Below are 20,635 nucleotides of genomic sequence, written 5' to 3' on the forward strand. Positions count from 1 at the left end.
GGCATCCTCGTCTTGTTCCTTTCCTCAGGTGTTTTTGGCCTTTTTGAATTGAGAATGATGTTGGTTGTAGATTTTCTATAGATGCCATTTATCATGTTGAGGAATTTCCCTTCTATACCTATTTTTTTTTACCTATTTTATTGAGAGTTTTTTTAAAATCAGGAATGGGTGTTGGACTTTATTGAATGCCTTTCCTGCATCTATCGAGATGCTCTTGTGATTCTATTCTTTTGTTTTATTTATGTACTGAATTAAGATGACTGATTTTCTAATGTTGAACCATCCTTGCATACCTGGTATGAATCCCAATTGGTTGTCATGTATTATTTTTTTGATATGATGCTGAATTCTGTTGAGAATTTTTGCATCTATATTCATGAGAGATATTGGTCTGTAATTTTCTTTTTTTTGTGATGTCTTTGCCTGGTTTTGGTATCAGGGTTATGCTAGCTTCATAGAATGAATTTGGAAGTATCCCTTCCTTTTCTATGTTCTGAAACATTTTGAATAGTAGTGGTGTGAAATCTTCTCTGAATGTTTGTTAGAATTCTCCAGTGAAGCCATGTGGGCCAGGGCTTTTTTTTTTTTCCTTTTCTGGGAGTCTTTAAATTACCTTTTCAATCTCTTCTCTTGTTATTGGTCTGTTCAGGCTTTCTACCTCAATTTGTGTTAGTTTAAGTAGGTGGTCTGTTTCCAGAAAATTTTCCATTTTCTCTAGGTTTTCAAATTTGTTGGAGCATAGTTGTTTTTCGTAGTACTCTGTTATCCTTTTATTTCAGTGGGATCTGTCATAATGTCCCCCATCTCATTTCTTATTTGGGTTATTTGCTTCCTTTCCTGTTTTTCTTTTGTCAGTTTGGCCAGTGGTTTGTTGAATTTGTTGATCCTTTCAGAGAACCAACTTTTGGTTTTGTTGATTCTTTCTATTGTTTTTCAATTCTTTACTTCATTTATTTCTGCTCTGATCTTTATTTTCTTTCTTCTGGTGGCTGTGAGCTTCTTTTGCTCTTTGAAAAGATTTTCTTAAGAGGGAGCCAAAACTTTATGGTCTTTATTTATCCCACTTGGTGTGAATATTCATATGACTTACTGCAGAAATATTACTGTGTTTGACGATGGGGTGCTATTCCAGGCCCTGTTAAGTGTGTTGCATCTAGTATAATGTTGTGTATGCACTGTATTTCCTTTCTAAAACCCAACAAGGTCTGGATTTGGAAGTACATCAGGCTCCAAAGATTTTGGGTAAAGGATTATGACCTGTAGTAAAATGTTTTCTCCTTAGCCTCACTATTCTAAAAAAAATCATCCCCTATTAATTCAATATCTATTTTTTTCCCCTTGGACTTCAGCTGAAAGTGTACTCACAAAGGTCTCTTTTTTGACAGATTCTGTAGATTTTTGTTTTTCTGAATTCTCCTTGATCTGATGGCAAAGGTGTGGAGTTCCCTTTTGGACTGGCTCTTTCCTTAAAAACCACCAGAATGAGACCAAAAGGCCAATAATTATTCAAAAGCAAAGATGAGAAGGAGACAGGGAAACTAGAGTACTGGAAATGGAACAAACAGAACGTAATTAAAGAGAATGTTGGCACGTTGTGATAAATGTAGCTGATGCCACTGACAATTTGTGCAGAAATCGTCAAATGGGAACCTAACTTTCACCAAAAACTCAAAAAACAAAATGAAGCAAACAAAAAAACCCAGTAACTCTAAAGCATAGATGAGAAGTTTTAAGTGGTTGTGAGTCTAAGTCAAAAGTGGTGAAACGATACGGGTAGAGATAGTGAGAATGGGGCCACAATGTGAAGAATGTAACCAATGTTATTGAATTGTACATGTAAAAATTGAGGAGTGGGTGTACGTTCTGCTGTAAAATAAAGAAAAAAAAAGGAATAATGATAATAAGAGAGGTCTGACGATCTACCTCTGAAAAACCAGCCATTGAAAACCTTACATGTGGTTGCCATGAGTTAGAACTGACCTGATGGCAACTGGCTAACTGGTTTGGAGGTTGTACCCCTGCATTTATTACTTAAAAAATAAGATAATTTATTTTTTAATAAAAAAAGGATTTGTACTAAGCTTGCGTACTTGGGATTGTGTATTGGAATCTTATTATATTCATACTAATTGTACTTAGTGTACACAAATCGATTATTTATGAGAGGAAAAAGTGATCTGTTTCTACCAACATCCCAAAGTTTCTATCCTCTCGCCCTGCTGGACCCACTGGAGTGACTGTCAACTCTGCTCAGTCTTCAGAGCTAGTGAATTTCAAGCCTTCCCTCCCTTTCCTTGCAATAGCATTTGTGCTTGGCCTTCTGCCATAAGTTTAGCCACCTCTTTGGGTCAGGCTCCCTTTAGTTTATCCATGGAATACTGTAACACACTCCTAGATATTTGGATGTTTCAGCTTCTTTTTCAAATCATACTATATAATATTGCCAGAATAAAATGCACTTCCCTGCTTTTGTCATGTCACTTCTCTCCTTCAAAAACTCACAAGGTCTCTTGCATCAAGTTTTTGCTCTTCCTTGACTCTGAGTGACCCCAGTTCTCCATTGATCCCTTCTTACCAACTGTGTTTCTTACCCTTTTGTTTGTATGTGTCCCGATACGAACCACCTGGCTCCTAGCTGCCTTGTGCATCTCTCCAGGCTGGAGTGCCTAGGGTCTTCCTTCCTACTCCTTGCTCTCCATTGCATATCTTCTCATCTTTAAAGTCTAACAGAGTCCTAGCTCCTGCAGGGATTTAGGATTATTTTGTGCTTGTAGTGCCTAGAAGGGAGGAACCCTGGTGACACACTGGTTAAGAGCTTGGCTGCTAACCAAAAGGTCAGCAGTTTGAATCCACCAGCTGCTCCTTGGAAACCCTATGGGGCAGTTCTACTCCGCTCCACAGGGTCTCAGTGAGTTGGAATCGACTCGACGGCAATGGGTTTAGTGCCTAGGAGAGTGCTCTACACTTAACATTTAACTCTTGGATTGTTTTGGTTTGGTCTTAATGGGAGTTTGTGGGCAATCAATTTACATGTAGACACAAAAACTGTACACCTGGAAGATGCGGTCATGTGACTCCTGCCCTGTGGGCCGGAGCCCAGGCTGGTTCCAGTTGGTTGAAGGGGTATGGCGTGGACTTGTGATTGGCCTGGAATAAACCCTGAAACTAACTTGGCTGACCCTAACCTGTAGGATTGGCTCTGCGTAGCCTCAAACAGAACGCTTTTCCAGAACTGGCTGTTTCCAGGGGACTTTGTGGCTTCTCCAGAGAGGAGGTTTAGAGGTTGGCTAATATAGTATAAATGAAATTAACCTCTCTGAGTCTCAGTCCATTTATGTATGTGTGTGTGTATATATATTTACGTGTGTATATATATATATTTATATATGGCAGGCCCCAGGTTAGAAACAAGTTCTGTTCCTCAGTGTGTCTTTAAGTCGAAATTGTAGGTAAGTTGGAACGTGTTCATGCGGTTTTTATTTAGCTTTACTTTAGAGTGAGAAAAGTCTCAAAGCCTTTTCAATGATTTAAAATCTGCACGTCAGCAAGTGAATGTGACTGATGAAGAATATATTGCAAGTAGGGGTTGGTACAATCGTTTCAAAGTGAGGACAAATTTACATAACATTAAAGGGCAAGTACCAGTTGTCTGTTGGTCATTCACAACCCGGGACTTACTGTGTATATATGTATGTATGTGTATATGTGTATATATATATATGCACAAATTTATATTTATGTATGTATGTACGTATATTAAAAAAAAGACAAGCCATTGCCATCAAGTTGATTCCTACTCATAGTGATCCTGTAGGACAGAGTAGAACTGCCCCATAGAGTTTCCAAGGAGTGCCAAGCGGATTCAAACTGCTGACCTGTTGGTTAGCAGTTGTAGCTCTTAACCACTATACCACCAGGGTTTCTGTATGTGTGCATGTGTATATATTTATACACATTAATGTATGCATATGTGATATAAATGTATTGTGGTGAAATAGACAACAAAATTTGCCACTTCAATCATTTTTACATGTATAATTCAGTGACATTAATTACGTTCACCACGGGCAAACCATCGCCACTATCTGTTTCCAAGTTTTCTCATCCCCCTTAGCAGAAACTCAGTACTCCTTAAACAATACCTCCTCGTTTCCTTCTGGTCCATTGATATGTGTAGGAAGGGGGTTTTATACTTGCCCCACAAACTTTTTATAACTCATGCAAAGCTCCAGAAAGATAAGAAACTAAGTGAATCATATGAACCAGGGGGAGGCAAATTATTGCCGGCTGCTTGTCTTTGTATGGCCTGTGAGCTAAGAATGGTTTTTCCACTTTTATATAATTGAAAAAAAAATAAAAAGATTATTTTTATAGCACATGAAAATTATATGAAATTCAAATTTCAGTGTCCATAAATGAAGTTTTATTGCAACACAGTTACTCTGGTTTGTTTACTTATTGTCTATGACTGCTTGTGACTCTGGCTTTCGTGCTACCACAGCAAAGTTGAGTAGGCACATCAGAGACCACATGGTCTGCAAAGCTAAATATTAACATATTTGGCCCTTGACAGAAAAAGTGTGCCAAATTCTGATATGAACAGTGAGACATGATGCATACTTAAGAAGTTCATGTCATTTCTACCTGTGATCCCGCTGAATGGAACTGGGCCTTTGCAATCTCTAATTGCCAGAGCCCTGGAGTTGCATAACCCCAGGAAGGTACCATCCACAAAAAATACAATGAGCATAGAGCCTCTGGAGGAGGCCCTGGATTTGAAGCAGCCCTGTGTGGTGAAGAGGCCCTGTGCTGAGTGAGGAGGCCTGATTCTTGTCTTGACCCTGCTGAGAACTCCATGGCTGGGCAGCTGGGGGCAGATTACCTAACTTCTCCGAGCCCCAGACTTGACATCTGTAAAAGGAGGTGTTTGGACTCTCAAAGATCCTCAAACTAACTAACTTTCTTCTTTCCTTCTTCACATAGACCCTTAATTAAACAGCTGAAAGTGGACCATCTCTGCTAGAAGTGGTTCCCAGCCCGAGGCTCCCCCAATGGACCCTGAGGGCTCTACAGAAAAAATTTGCAAACTCCTCCCAGCTCTACTAGAGCCCTGGTGGTGCAGTAGTTGAGAACTCGGCTGCTAATCAAAAAGTCAGCTGTTCAAATCCACCAGCTGCTCCTTGGAAACCCAATGGGCCAGTTCTACTCTGTCCTATAGGTCGTTATGAATCGGAATCAACTTGATGGCAATGGGTTTGTTTGTTTGTTTTTGGTTTCCCAGCCCTACCAGTCAAGGGTTCTGTGGCTCCAGGCTCTCCTCACTGAGCACAGCCTAAACCTGTAGGCTGGGTTAGACTGGTTCTTGTCCCAGAGCTTGTTGGGGCCCACTGACAGTCCCACGTACTGAGGCCACATACCACGTCTCCGGTTTTTCTCTAGTGCTGGCTCTTCCCCTCAGGGAATTGAGCAACACCCAGATGCTCTTAATAATAACAACAGCTAAAGTGTACTGAACACTTGCTACTTGCCGGACATTGGGCTAAGTCCTTGACGTGTCTTTTCTCATTTAATGCAGACACTTACCCAATAAAGTAGGTGCTATAATCACTCCCATTTTACAAATAAAAAAACAAAATCAAGAACTGAGTCTTAAAGAGTGCCTTGTGCAAGGACACACTGCTATTAGGGTGTAGAGGCTGGATACAACCCAGGCAGTTTGATGTCAAGCCCGTCCTTTTGGTGGTAGTGTGGCTGTCTAAGTTTCCTTAGGCTACTTTTCGGTCAACAGTATGGTGGTTTATTTATGACTCACTTGCTGTGTGACTTGGGCAAGGTGCTCAAGCTTTCAAAGCTTCAGTTTCCTCATTGGTAAGTGGGAATAGTAATAGAATCAATAATACTGCTGTGAGGATGGGTGGGATAAGACATGTATCCTAGCACTGTTCAGTGCTCAGTAACCGCTACCTTCTCTGATTATCACCAGTCTTCACACACTGCCTCTTGCTTTGTTCTCCTAGCCCCACTGAACAATTCCTCTGCACATGAGGTTCTGCCCTCTCTAGGTTCACATAGCCTCCTGGAACATCTTTAACGTCTTGTCCACTGATTTTGTGGAATTCATTTTTTAAGACCCAGTTCAAGGCTGCTTTGCTCAGGGGGCCTACCTCCTTTCACTTGTCCTGATGGTACAGGCAGCATCTCTGTTTATTGGGCCTGTATCTACAATATCCTCATATTCACTGATTGTTCCCTCTGCATGTCTTACCTTTCTATCTCCATTACCCGCCCCAGTGCTGGGACAGATATTGACTGCATACCAGCTGCTGTCGAGTCAGTTCCTACTCATGGCGACCCCTCGTGTGTCTAAGTAGAAATGTGCTCCACAGCGTTTTCAGTGGCTGATTTTTTGGAAGTAGACCGCCAGGCCTTTCTTTTGAAGTGCCTCTGGGTGAACTTGAACCTCCAACCTTCTGGTTAGCAGCCCAGCGTGTTAACTGTTTGCACCACCCAGGGACTCATTGACTGCATAGAAAAAACAAGAGCTTTTTAATTTGAAAGACCAGTTTTAAATTCTTGGCTCACTGGGTTCTTAGACACATTATCTAAACTCGCCAAGCCTCATTTACGTTATCTGCAAAACAGGAACAATAATTCTTTCCTTGCAAAATTACTGGGAGGATTAACAGAGATGGCACACCGAAAAGTCCCCTGGCACCAAGATAGCTAATGTTGTAAAAGGCAGGGCCAGTGTAAGTTTTTAGCAGCCTCCTAACCAGCCAGGTGGGGCCTATCCCAGGGCAGCTGCACTCTGCTTGTGCTCATCCGTACAGGGGGTTTCATCAGTAAGGGACTGTCAGACCTCTAAAGTGGTTCCTGGAGGCTTGGTGATCTTTTCTGACAAATTAACCATGGAAACCTTATGTAGCACATTTCTATCCTGACACACGTGGGGCCTCCATGAGTTGGGATCAACTCAATGGCAACTGGTTTTACTCTCCAAGTCTGAACATCTAGAAGAAGATGTGAGAGATTATTTCTTTAACTGTAGCTATATGTGGAATGTGATCAGGTCCTTAAGCCAGTGCTCCAGAAGTTCAGAGAAGAGGCGTGGACTGGTTGCTGTCCTACCACTGCTTATGATTGAGCCAACAGCAAAAAATAAATTTAGGGAGGGAGTAAGGTTTGGTGTTAAAAGCTCCTGTTTTTTTTTTTTTTTTTCTATGCGGTCAATGAGTCCCTGGGTGGTGCAAACAGTTAATGTGCTTGGCTGCTAACCAGAAGGTTGGAGGTTCGAGTCCACCCAGAGGCACCTTAAAAGAAAGGACTAGCAGTCTACTTCCAAAAAATCAGCCACTGAAAATCTTATGGAGCACAGTTCTACTCTGACACACAAGGGGTCACCATGAGTCGGAATTGACTCAATGGCAACGGGTCAAATTTAGTGTCTAATGAGGTTTGTTGTCAAATGAGGGTTAGAGGCAATAAACAAATACAGCATTTAGGGAAGGGGCATATCTCTGAGGCATCCCAGGGTGGAGGGGTCAAAAACATTAGTGTGCAGGTGGAGTGTTCAGGAATAGACAGTTTAGTTGTAGAGGATTTGTCTAGGGCAGTGGTTTTTAACCTTGGCTACACATTGGAATCACATAAAAGCCAAACCAACCAAACAAAAAAAGAATGACAGGGAGGATCCCACTCTGAGCAATTCTGATTTAATTTCTCTGGGGTGCACCTTGGGCATTGGGATCTTGAAAATTTCCCAGTAGAACTTTCTGTGATGATGGAAGTTGATGTGATGTGCTGCCCAATACTATAGCCACTAGTCCCATGTGGCTATTGAGCAATTGAAATGTGGCTAGTTCAAACAAGGAACTGAATTTCAATTTTAATTAATTTAAATGTAAATAGCTACCTAGGACTAGTAGCTTCCATATTGGACAGCACAGGTCTAGAGCAATTAGTGGGAGCTATATATTGAAATGAGCTCATTCTGTGCTTAACTTACATTATTTTATTTAACCCTCAAAAACAGCCCTGTGAGGGGGCAGGTGTTTGGGGACCATGGTTTCAGGGGACATCTAAGTCAATTGGCATAATAAAATCTATTAAGAAAACATTCTGCATCCCACTTTGAAGAGTGGCGTCTGGGGTCTTAAATGCTAGCAAGCGGCCATCTAAGATGCATCAATGAGTCTCAGCCCACCTGGATCAAAGGAGAATGAAGAACACCAAGGACACAAGGTAATTACGAGCCCATGAGACAGAAAGGGCCACATGAACCAGAGACTACATCATCCTGAGACCAGAAGAACTAGATGGTGCCTGTCTATAACCGATGACTGCCCTGACAGGGAACAAAAGAGAGAACCCCTTAGGGAGCAGGAGAGCAGTGGGATGCAGACCCCAAATTCTTATAAAAAGACCATACTTAATGGTCTGACTGAGACTAGAAGGACTCCGGTGGTCATGGCCCCCAGACCCTCTGTTGGCCAGGACAGGAACCATTCCTGAAGCCAACTCTTCAGACATGGATTGGACTGGACAATGGGTTGGAGAGGGATGCTGGTGAGGAGTGAGCTTCTTGGATCAGGTGGGCACTTGAGAGTCTGTTGGCATCTCCTGCCTGGAGGGCAGATGAGAGGGTAGAGGGGGTTAGAAGTTGGCAAAATGGACATGAAAAGAGAGAGTAGAGGGAGAGAGCGGGCTGTCTCATTAGGGGGAGAGTAGTTGGGAGCATGTAGCAAGGTGTATATAAGTTTTTGTGTGAGAGACTGACTTGATTTGTAAACTTTCACTTAAAGCACAATAAAAATTAAAAAAAAAAAAAAAAGCCCCGTGAGGGAAGCATTATTATTTCTCTTATATCAGTGAAGACAATGAAATTCAGAGAGCTCAGCTAACTTGTGCATGGCTTCCCAGCCAGGAAATGGCAAGTGGGGACCAGTGCCATATTCTTAACCAGCTACGAGATGCAGCTGGAGCGCAGGTAGGGCCAGGTTGAAGTATTTGGATAACTTCCCCAGTTGTCCCATGAGCATGTTGGGAACCGCATATATCTCTGCCAAAGGAACTGAAATGTTGGGAAGTACTTCCTGGCCCTGCCGGGAAACGTGGAACTGGCAGGCCTCAAATCTCTGAATTCTAGCAGCACATCTTTGAATGGGGCTGAAAGGTTCCCATTAGGATTTTGACCCACCCAAGAACAAATAGTTCATCACTGAGTTTTGGCTGGGTGGAAAGCTCTAGAATAAACCAAAGCAATGTGTTTGTTGGTCACATCTTATTGCCTATGATCTATAGATAAAAACTGACTCCACAAACCCACTGCCATTAACTCCCTACATCTGGGGTTAATGCAGCTAATATTTCAGACAAACCTTTGTTCAAAACAGTTCTGTCCACAGTACACAGAATAAGCCCCACCCTTTATTCACCTTGCTTCTAGTTCTGGTCTTCATTCATTCATTTATTAATTCAATGAATCACATATTTTGTAAGTATTCATGGAGCACCTCAGCTCTGGGCACAAGGCAACATCAATGAGTTCCTTGTCTAAGGGAACCCACTATGAGCAAGTTACTTGGGGGCTTCAGGTGGGTTCTTCTGGGAACTGAATGGAGAAGAGCTTTCCTAGCCTCACTGATTGCCCAGTCAGTAATAGGGCTTCATCTGTTGGGGGCTTGATAACCTACCTGGCATATTTAGAGGACATGAGGCTATCTTATTTGCATTTGAGATCCTTCCTGGAGAAACTAGGGCCATACACAAACCCTGCAGAGTCTATGGAAAGGTGGAGGAGTGTCCTTTAGAACCAAACCCAGAGTGGAGATGGTGGGTCTAAGTTTTCCAGAAGAAAGGTGCCAACCAGTCCAATGAGGTTGAATTGTGAGGGAGGTTACTGAGAATGAGACAGTTGGTAACAACCAGAATGCCTTCCCACTTGCCACTAGGAAAAGATCATCATAGTAACAAGCCCCAGTGGGGAGAGAGTAGCTGGGAATCTCGCTCACAGGAAACCCCAGTGGGACTTGTTAGCACTCCGAATAAGTGGGTATCTGAGGTTGATTTTTCAACACAGGAACCCTCTTATAGAAATAAGCAAGGAGGCCAGGAAACTGACAGGGCCTGATGTTTTAATGTTTTTTTAAAATATGCCAGTCAATGACAATAGCATCCGCCCCCTAAGCCCCTCCTCCCCCGGCCTCCTATAGGTGGATGGTGAGATATAAAGAAGGACCCACCCGAAGTCCTCAGGTAACTTGCCCATAGCTTGTTCTCCTAGATAAGGAGCTCAGGGATGTTGTCTTGTGCCCAGAGCTGAGGTGCTACATGAATGTTTGTGGAGCAGGGGATTAATTGAGTTAATAAATGAATGAATGAAGACAGAACAGAAGGAAGATGAATAAAAGGTAAGGCTTCTTCTGCGTATCGCAGACAGAATGTTTTGAACAAAGATTTGTCTGAGATATTAGGTGCATTGGCCCCAGATGGAAGCCATTAATAGGGTTGCATTTGTGGAGTTGGTTTTTACCTGTAGGCCATTGGCAGTAAGATTTGACCGACAAACTGTCAAGCTCTCCTTGTAGCTCAGGTTTGGTGAGAAGAGGCTTGCCTGAGGAAGGGGTGAAGGATTTATAGGAAGTGATATGGTCTTGTGGCAAGGACTTGAAAAGCTGCCCCAGGGCCACATCAGGGGACAGTGGATGGAGAACTGTGGTCAGTAACAGCGGTTCAACCTTCTTTGCCAAGGGCGTGGATCATCCTCACAATATCAGAGTGCTGCACTTAGGGAAACAATTCCAGGTTTTCATAAGCCCAGGAAGGTGGCAAGGAAATGGGTATATGTCAGTTGAGGTTCTTAAAAAGCAGACAAGCATTTGAGTGCAAGTAGTTTTTTGAGAGATGATCTCAGAAGCACAATGAAGAAGTAGGAGAAGTGAGAAAGGGAAGGAAAGAAAGCCAATAAAGGGTATACTAATGAGTGGGTTCCACCACCTGTCTGTCAGTTCACTGTACTGTGGTGGCTTGTGTGTTACTATGGTGCTGGAAGTTAGGCTGCTGGTATTTCAAATACCAGCATGTTCACCATGTTGGACAGGTTTCAGTAGAGCTTCCAGACTAAGACAGACTAGGAAGAAAGGCTTCGTGATCTACTTCTGAAAACTAGCCAATGAAAACCGTATGGATCACAACACAATATTGTCCGATATAGTGCTGGAAGATGAGCCCTCTAGTTAGAAAGACACTACATGACAGCCGCAACAATGGACTCAAACATACCAACCATCAGGAAGATGGTACAAGATCAGGCAATGTTTCTTCTGTTATACATAAGGTCACCATGAGTTGGAGCCAACAAATAAGTGGGTTACCTCTCTGAAAAACTGGGGCTCAATCATGTTGGGAACCCTCTGAGAGACAGTAGATTTGGAATTGTCCCACTTAAGGTTGGGAAGCTGGGGAAATTTATCCAATCCCAACAGGTGTTGGGCCTGCAGTGTTGCCATGATGTTGGAAGCTATGCAACTGGTATTTTAAATACCAGCAGGATTACCCATGGTGGACATGTTTCAGAGCTTCCACACTGAGACAGACTAGGAAGAAAGGCCTGGTGATCTACTTCTGAAAATTAGCCAATGAAAACCCTATGTATCATAGAATATGATCCAAGACTTCAACTTGCTTACTTTGGACTTATCATCAGGAGGGACAAATTGCTACCAAAAGACATCATGTTTGGTGAAATGGAGCACCAGTGAAGGTGAGGAAAACCCTCAATGAAATGGAATGACACAATGGCTACAATGATGGACTCAAACATACCAATAATAGCGAAGATGGTACAGGACTGGGCTCCATTTCGGTCTGTCCTACATAAGGTTGCCAGGAGTCAGAGCTGACTTGATGGCAACTAACAACAATAAAATTGGTTAGAAGCAAGTTACTCAAGGGGAGGGGATTACTCAAGCTGTGAATTCCGTGAGGTGGGAATCACTGGGAGCCATCTTAGAAGCTGACTACCACAGCCAGGTGGACAGAGGACATGTGAGCAGGGGCTGATAGAATCTGCTTAAGGGATAAACAAATTCTGGCAAAGAGAGTGGGATGTTGGTGAGGAAGGGTGAGGAGAAATAGGCCAAGCACCCAAGGAGTCTTTGACCTAATGACTGGACAGAGCAGCACCCTAGTTCCTGGATCTCAGCCCCCAAGGACACGACTGGAGTTCCCATACTGAGGGGGCTCTGCTTTCTGCCTCCTAATGGTTGCTCTGTGTTTCCTTGGGGGAGCTGTTGCTGCTGGCCCGCAGAGTGACACTTGGTAGAGGCTATGGGACATAGGGAGGGTTTGTTCTTTTCCTCTTGAACAATAGAGCTGTGATATGGAATTCCAACATTTCAAGTTGGATCTAGACTGAGGGCTGGCTAGTTCTACTTGTGATACTTAACCCCTCTCCGCCCAGCCTCAGTAGGAAGGAGTGTTTGTCATCCTACCCCCTCCCCCCACCCCCAAAACTGGGAATTCTCACCCTTCTACTCCCTCTGGGACTATTAGGAAGTTTATTCTTACACGTAATTGAAATCTATTTTCCCAAAGCTTCTTTTGGTCTTTATTCTCTTTTAGAGAAAGTCTATTTCCTCTTTAACATAACCAACCCTCAACGGGAGAAACCTGCTTCTTTCTATTCTTCCTCCCATTTAAGTCGTAAAGCTTGGTGCTCTGAGCTGCAGATAGTGTGTCCTGGAGGTGGTCTGTACAGAGCAGATATGGAAGGGGTGAGGGAGCACCCACCTTCCCAGAAACTATCCTTCTATTAACCTTACCCAAGAGCCCGCTGGCTCTCTCCGTATCTCTGGCTGTGTCAGATTCCATCATTTGAAACCTCTAATCAAATGAATAACCTAAGTTGTTTTCAGTGAGCAGCTGTGGAGTCAAACTTTCTCTCTCCTCTACTTGAGTTTTTGTTTTCTTTGGTTGGGGGTTGTGAGAAGGAGACTTGTTCATTCTGCATTCCCAAGGAGAGAGGGGGCCAGTGTCACCCTGGGCTTAAGGAGAGACTTTATCTTGCAGTTGTATGGTGGGATGACCATAACGGATATGATAACAATAACTTAGAGTGAAACAGCATGCTGAAGTGTCAGGGAGGATGAATCTGAAGGGCATCTAGCAACAGCAGCTAACAATGACACAACAGTTTACAGGGCTCCTCTCATTTATTTTTCAAAAAGCATGCTGTGAGAGGACTCTTCATATACCCAATTTACAGACTCAGAAACTGACCTTTAGAGATTATCCAATGCCACACAGCCATCAGATGGAACAAGATGCTGCTGTTCTGCCTCCAAATTCCATTCACTTCCACTACACAGTTCTGTCCTCCTTAGTATAGACACTTGTGTGTTGTGTAAATTATTCAGTTCTCAACACTCCTTATGGAGAAGCTGCCAAGACAGTAGGAACTATGAGGCATAAAAAAGAGGCAAAAGACTTGCTCTCATGGGGTTCATGACCTTTTGGGGAAAATAAGATCTATACTCCTAACAACTTGAAAAGGATGGAAAACATTCTTAGACTCTATCGGATTATATAACAATCTATAAATGCTGTCCTAATTTGGAGAGGTAAAAGTTAATTGAAGATGTTTAATAGAGGAAATTCCAGTAGCTTACAACTATTCCAGAGCAATTTAGCACAATTAAGAAATTAATATTTTTCACAGATGGATGACAAAAACCTGCAGGTGAGCTGCAGTATCGCTTATGTCCACCAGATGATGCCACTATTCAGTGCAATTCTCAAGAGTTGGGCTTTTCGGATGCAAGTACAGCTGTAGTTAAGTTTGAGATAATGTCGAGAAAGATCCTTTAACCTGCTTCAGACATTAAGATTTTTCTTACTGGAATTTGACACAGATTCCATACCCATCAGCGACAAAGAATATGAGAACAAACAGGGAACTACTCTAATTTGGTTTAAGTAAATTGTGTGCGTTGATATATTTTCCAAGCTGGGCCTCAGCCCCTTTTAGTATTTGCTCCGTGCAAGTCAAGGAGACCCTGAGATTAATAGAAGGTAGCAAAGAGGTCTGCTGGGAGACCAAGGCTGGGAGGGAGGGCCATCACCTTGGAGGTAAACTTTTTACATGATTACCCATATGCTCTCACTATATATGCAAATATATTCCCTTTAGCAAATGTTGATAAACAACAGATTCAGCCCAGTGGAAAAGCCAGTATGGGCAGCCTGATGCAATTATAGTCAGCATTAATGAGCTGTGGGTTCCATCCTAATGTGTTGATATTTAGTAATACTTGATAATGAAAGAGAATATAGCCTTTGAAGTCAAAATGTTCTGGTGTTGCTCGATGTTTCTAACCATGAACAACAATTATTTTATCTGACAAACTGGCCTGCTCTGGAATATTAAACACCCAGTCTTTAGGGGGTAAAGAAGATGAAAGCAATCAAGTCTATTGTGTTCACGGAGGGTATTTTCCATGAAGCCCAAAGCTCTTGCAAGGTTTTATCTTTGAGATCCCATCACCATTAACCGAGCCTTCTCTCTCTGGAGGTGGCTCTGTGACAGGCACGCTCATCTGCATTCTCATTTGGGAAGAGGAGGGCCTACTTGATTCAGTGGGTAGCAGACCTGCCTGCCCCCAGTTCTTGGAATTTTGTGTGTTCTTGTTGTTCCACATAGTCAGCCCCACTCAGGGAGTTCAGAAGGAACTTGGTACCAGAGGGCTATGACACTGCTAGGTGGGCCCTCATGGGAAGCCAGAGGAGGAGATGTGACAAGTTCCTGCTCTTTCTCTGTTGTTCCCAGAAGGAGTGGGGGAATCCTTATGGTGCTTTTTTGCACTCTTGAGAGAAGCTCAGCACTGGCAGTAGCCAAAACACAATTTAGATGAAATTATTAATCAATGCTAATTATGAAAGTTGAGACCATTAAGTACTATGTTCTAGGAGGAGCCCTGGTGGGGCAGTGGTTAAGAGCTGCGGCTGCTAACCAAAGTTCGACAGTTTCAATCCACCAGCTGCTCCTTGGAAACCCTATGGGGCAGTTCTACTCTGACCTACAGCATCTCTATGAGTCAGAATCAACTCGATGAAAATGAGTTTATAGATGCATTGCAGTCCCTGGGTAGTACAAATGGTTAATGTGGCTGCGAACTGAAAGACTGGCAGTTTGAGTCCACCCAGAGGCACGCTGGAAGAAAAGCTTGGCGATCTGCATCAGGAATATCAGGAATTGAAAACCCTGTGGAGCACAGTTCTACTCTGACACCTATGGGGTCATCATTAGTCGGAATCAGCTTGACAGCAACTGGTTATAGGTGTATTATTTTACCTAACTCTTACAACAACTGTCTGAGTTGTAGCCAACCCCAACTCCACTCCATCCCCTTGCTTGCACACTATTGATTTTGTACAGATTTCTACGCTCTTTTCTGTGGCCATGTGCTATGGCAAGCTTGCATTTCTGACACCAGGACTGAGTTATAGTCGGATTAAAGTTAAGCCAATTCTAGTGACCTGGCTCCCCTTGCCAGTGATTGGTTTAGGAATGGACATGTGACGGCAGAGTAGACAGACGCTTCCGGCAAGCCCTCTTTACAACAAAGACCCCCCAGTGAAACGAGTATATTTGTGACAAGCTGGGAGCCCTGAGCTTCAAAGGCAAGCTTAGAAAATGAACTGAGGGGCAGGGGAAGGAGGAGACCATTGAGAAGCAGAGAGGAGTTACCAGACCTGAATCGCGGGGAGCCCTCAGGCACCATCCCCGTGTGGCGGCGGGGGGCGGGTACTAGCGTTCGGCTACTAGCGTTCGGCTGCAGTTTTGTCAGGGAGAAGCAGCCAGCCACACAGCCTACTCACACCTCCAGAACCTGAGAAGAACGGCACTCTCGGCAAAAGCTAAGTTACTTGCATATATTTTACCACGCCCTCCCCTCCCCCCCGCCACCCCAAGCCAGCTTCAGCAGCTGAATTCCCTGAGCCTGAGATAGGCCCTGCTGAGCACCTAGAGCCATCCTCCTGGCCTTGGGGAAGGAAAAAATTGCAAATGGGGGAAAAGATAATTTGCTAGCTCCACTAACCAGAGGGGCTCAGGACAGAAGTGGCTCTTGTCCAGACATAAACTGTCCATGGATTTTGAGCACCTTTCCTTTCTGCACGGACCTGTGTGGGCCTATTTCGGGAGAATGGGCCCTTGTTGGCAAACTCCAACCATTTCAGCTGTGCGGTGCAGAGGTGGGTGTTTGATGTTTGACATTTTTTTGCCTATTAAACAGGGTCCTCACCTACCCATATCAGGGACCTAAGGACTGGTAGCTCCACTCAGGTCATCCAGCCACCCGTGACAGTGGTCCAAAGATAACTGGTAACTCCCAGTCCTTACAACCAAAAACTCTGGGTGCCCATGGTCTGTCTGCAGAACCTACCCACCAGCATGCTCCAGGGAACAGGGATGTGCTTTCCTCAGAGACACTCGGGGGTTGGTTCTCAGCCCCCTGCCTTGTTCAGAGCATGACCCCTGCTGCAATCAGATGCTAGTATATATGCCAATCATCCCTGCCCCTCTAAGACTGTAGGACAGAGCCTGTACCACACACTTGATGATCAGCTACCTGGAAACCTGAGCTGAATTCATACAAGAAAACTGAATGGACTTCTCGGCTGATATAACTGATAACAGCTCTAGCCATTTGGGGAAAGGACGTCAGAGCTCCAAAGGCAAAAATAATCAAGCTAGCTCACTCAAGAAACCCATAGGGGTATAGCAAAACAATACAAAGCAAGAAGCTACAACACAGTAAGCAAGCATAAACTAGCACGATAACTAATAGATGGCTCAGAGACAACAGTCAATATTAAGTCATGTAAAGAAACAAACCATGATCACCTCAACAGGCTCTCAAAGCAAAGAATCCAGGGATCTTCTAGGTGAAAGTGCCTTCCTGGAATTGCCAGAGCCAGAATACAAAAGTTTAATATACAGAACCCTTCAAGACATCAGGAAGGAAATGAGCCACTACGCAGAACAAGCCAAGGAACACAGATAAAGCAACTGAAGAAATTAGAAAGATTATTCAGGAACATAATGAAAAGTTCAGTAAGCTGGAAAAATCCGTAGACAGACAGCAATCAGAAATTCAGAAGATTAATAATAGAATTACAGAATGGGACAACTCAATAGAACGTCAGAGGAGCAGAATTGAGCAAGTGGAAGTTAGAATTTCTGAACTTGAAGATAAGTCACTTGGCACTAATATATTTGAAGAAAAATCAGATAAAAGAATTAAAAAAAATGAAGAAACCTTAAGAATCACGTGGGACTCTATCAAGAGAAATAACCTATGAGTGATTGGAGTACAAGAACAGGGAGGGGTAACAGAAAATAGAGAGAGAATTGTTGGCAGAAAACTTCCCTGATATCGTAGAAGATGAGAAGATATCTATCCAAGATGCTCATCGAACTCCACATAAGGTAGATATTAAAAGAAAGTCACCAAGACACAGTATAATCAAACTTGCCAAAACCAAAGATAAAGAGAGAATTATAAGAGCAACAAGGGATAAACGAAAAGTTACCTACAAAGGAGAGCCAATAAGAAGCTTGAACTGCTCAGCAGAAACCATGCAGGCAAGAAGGCAATGGGATGACATATATAAAAAACTGAAGGAAAAAATTGCCTGCCAAGAATCATATATGCAGCAAAACTGTCTCTTAAATATGAAGGTGAAATTACGACATTTCCAGATAAACACAAGCTGAGGGAATTTGTAAAAACTAAACCAAAACTACAAGAAATACTAAAAGGAGTTCTTTGGTTGGAAAATCAATAATATCAGGTATCAACCCAAGACTCGAACACTGGGCAGAGCAACCAGAAGTCAACCCAGACAAGGAAATCCAAAAACACAAAGCAAGATTATTAAAAAAAAAAAAAAAAAAGCTCTAAAAGAAGACGACATTAAAATAATAAAGAGGGCCTAAGAAATGTAATCATATACTTTCCATATGGAAAGGAAGATACGGTGATACAAAGAAATAAAAGTTAGGTTTAAATTTAGAAAAATAGGCGTAAATAACAAGGTAACCACAAAGGAGACAAACTATCCTACTCATCAAAATAAAATACAAGAAAAAAATAGAGACTCAGCAGAAACAAAATCAACAACAACAAATATGGGGAAAGGACAATACATAAAGATAATCTGCTCAGCACATAAAATTAAGTGGGAAAAAGAAACTGTCAACAAAACACATCAAAATGATAGCACTAAATTCATACCTATCCATAATTACCCTGAATGTAAATGGACTAAATGCACCAATAAAGAGACAGAGAGTGGCAGAATGGTTTAAAAAACAAGATCCATCTATATGCTGCCTACAAGAGACACACCTTAGACTTAGAGACACAAACAAACTAAAACTCAAAGGATGGAAAAAATGTATCAAGCAAACAGCAATCAAAAAAGAGCAGGAGTGGCAGTCTTAATTTCTGACAAAATAGACTTCAAAGTTAAATCCATCAGAAAGGATAAGGAAGGACACTATATGATGATTAAAGGGACAATACACCAAGAAGATACAATCATATTACATATTTATGCACCCAATAACAGGGCTGCAAGATACATAAAACAAACTCTATCAGCATTGAAAAGTGAGCTAGACAGCTCCACAATAATAGTAGGAGATTTCAACACACCACTTTTGGTAAAGGACAGGACACCCAGAAAGAAGCTCAATAAAGACATAAAAAAAGACATGGAAGATCTAAATGCCACAGTCAACCAAATTGACCTCATAGACACATACAGAACACTCCACCCAACAGCAACCAAGTATACTTTCTTATCTAGTGCACATGGAACATTCTCTAGAATAGACCACACATTAGGTCATAAAGCAAGCCTTAGCAGAATCTAAAACATTGAAATATTACAAAGCATCTTCTCTGACCATAAGGCCATAAAAGTGGAAATCAATAACAGGAAAAGCAGGGAAAAGAAATCAAACACTTGGAAACTGAACAATACCCTGCTCAAAAAAGACTGGATTATAGAAGACATTAAGGATGGAATAAAGAAGTTCATAGAATCCAATGAGAATGAAAACACTTCCTATCAGAACCTTTGGGACACAGCAAAAGCAGTGCTCAGAGGCCAATTTATATCAATAAATGCACATATCCAAAAAGAAGAAAGGGCCAAAATCAAAGAATTATCCTTACAACTTGAACAGATAGAAAGACAGCAACGAAAGAAACCCACAGGCACCAGAAGAAAACAAATAATAAAAATTAGAGCTGAACGAAATGAAATAGAAAACAGGAAAACAATTGAAAGAATTAACCAGATCAAAAGCTGTTTTTTTGAAAAACTCAACAAAATTGATAAACCACTGGCCAAACTGGCAAAAGAAAAACAGGAGAGGAAGCAAATACTCAATAAGAAATGACATGGGCGATATTACAACAGACCCAACTGAAATTAAAAGAATAATATCAGATTACTATGAAAAACTGCACTCAAACAAATCTGAAAATCTAGAAGAAATGAATGAATTCCTAGAAACACACTACCTAACTAAACTAACGCAAACAGAGGTAGAACAACTAAATAGACCCATAACAAAAGGAGAGATTGAAAAGGTAATCAAAAAACTCCCAACAAAAAAAAGCCCTGGTTCAGACGGCTTCACTGCAGAGTTCTACCAAACTTTCAGAGAAGAGTTAACACCACTACTACTAAAGGTATTTTAGAGCATAGAAAAGGACGGAATACTCCCAAACTCATTCTATGAAGCCACCATATCCCTGATACCAAAACAGACACCACAAGAAAAGAAAATTATAGACCTATATCACTCGTGAATGTAGATGCAAAAATCCTCAACAAAATTCTATCCAATAGAATGCGACAACATATCAAAAAAATCATTCACCGTGACCAAGTGGGATTCATACCAGGTATGCACGGATGGTTCAACATTAGAAAAACAATTAATGTAATCCACCACATAAATAAAAGACAAGAATCACGTGATTTTATAGATTGATGCAGAAAAGGCATTTGACAAAGTTCAACACTCATTCATGATAAAAACCCTCAGCAAAATAGGGATAGAAGGAAAACTCCTCAACATAATAAATGGCATTTATACAAAGCCAACAGCCAACATCACCCTAAACGGAGAGAGCCTGAAAGCATTCTCCTTGAGATCGGAAACCAGAGAAGGATACCCTTTATCACTGCTCTTTTTCAACATTGTGTTGGAGGTAAAAAGCCAGAGCAATTAGGCTAGATAAAGAAATAAAGAGCATCCAGATTGGCAAGGAAGAAGTCAAGGTATCTCTATTTGCAGATGACATGATCCTATACACAGAAAACCCTAAGGAATCCTCAAGAAAACTACTGAAACTAATAGAAGAGTTCAGCAGAGTATCAGGATACAAGATAGACATACAAATATCAGTTAGATTCCTCTACACCAACAAAAAGAACATCGAAGAGGAAATCACCAAATCAATGCCATATATAGTAGCCCCCAAGAAGATAAAATACTTAGGAATAAATCTTACCAGAGATGTAAAAGACTTATACAAAGGAAACTACAGAAAAC

The sequence above is a fragment of the Elephas maximus genome, chromosome 4 (assembly GCF_024166365.1).
Source record: "Elephas maximus indicus isolate mEleMax1 chromosome 4, mEleMax1 primary haplotype, whole genome shotgun sequence".
NCBI classification, from domain to species: Eukaryota; Metazoa; Chordata; class Mammalia; order Proboscidea; family Elephantidae; genus Elephas; species Elephas maximus.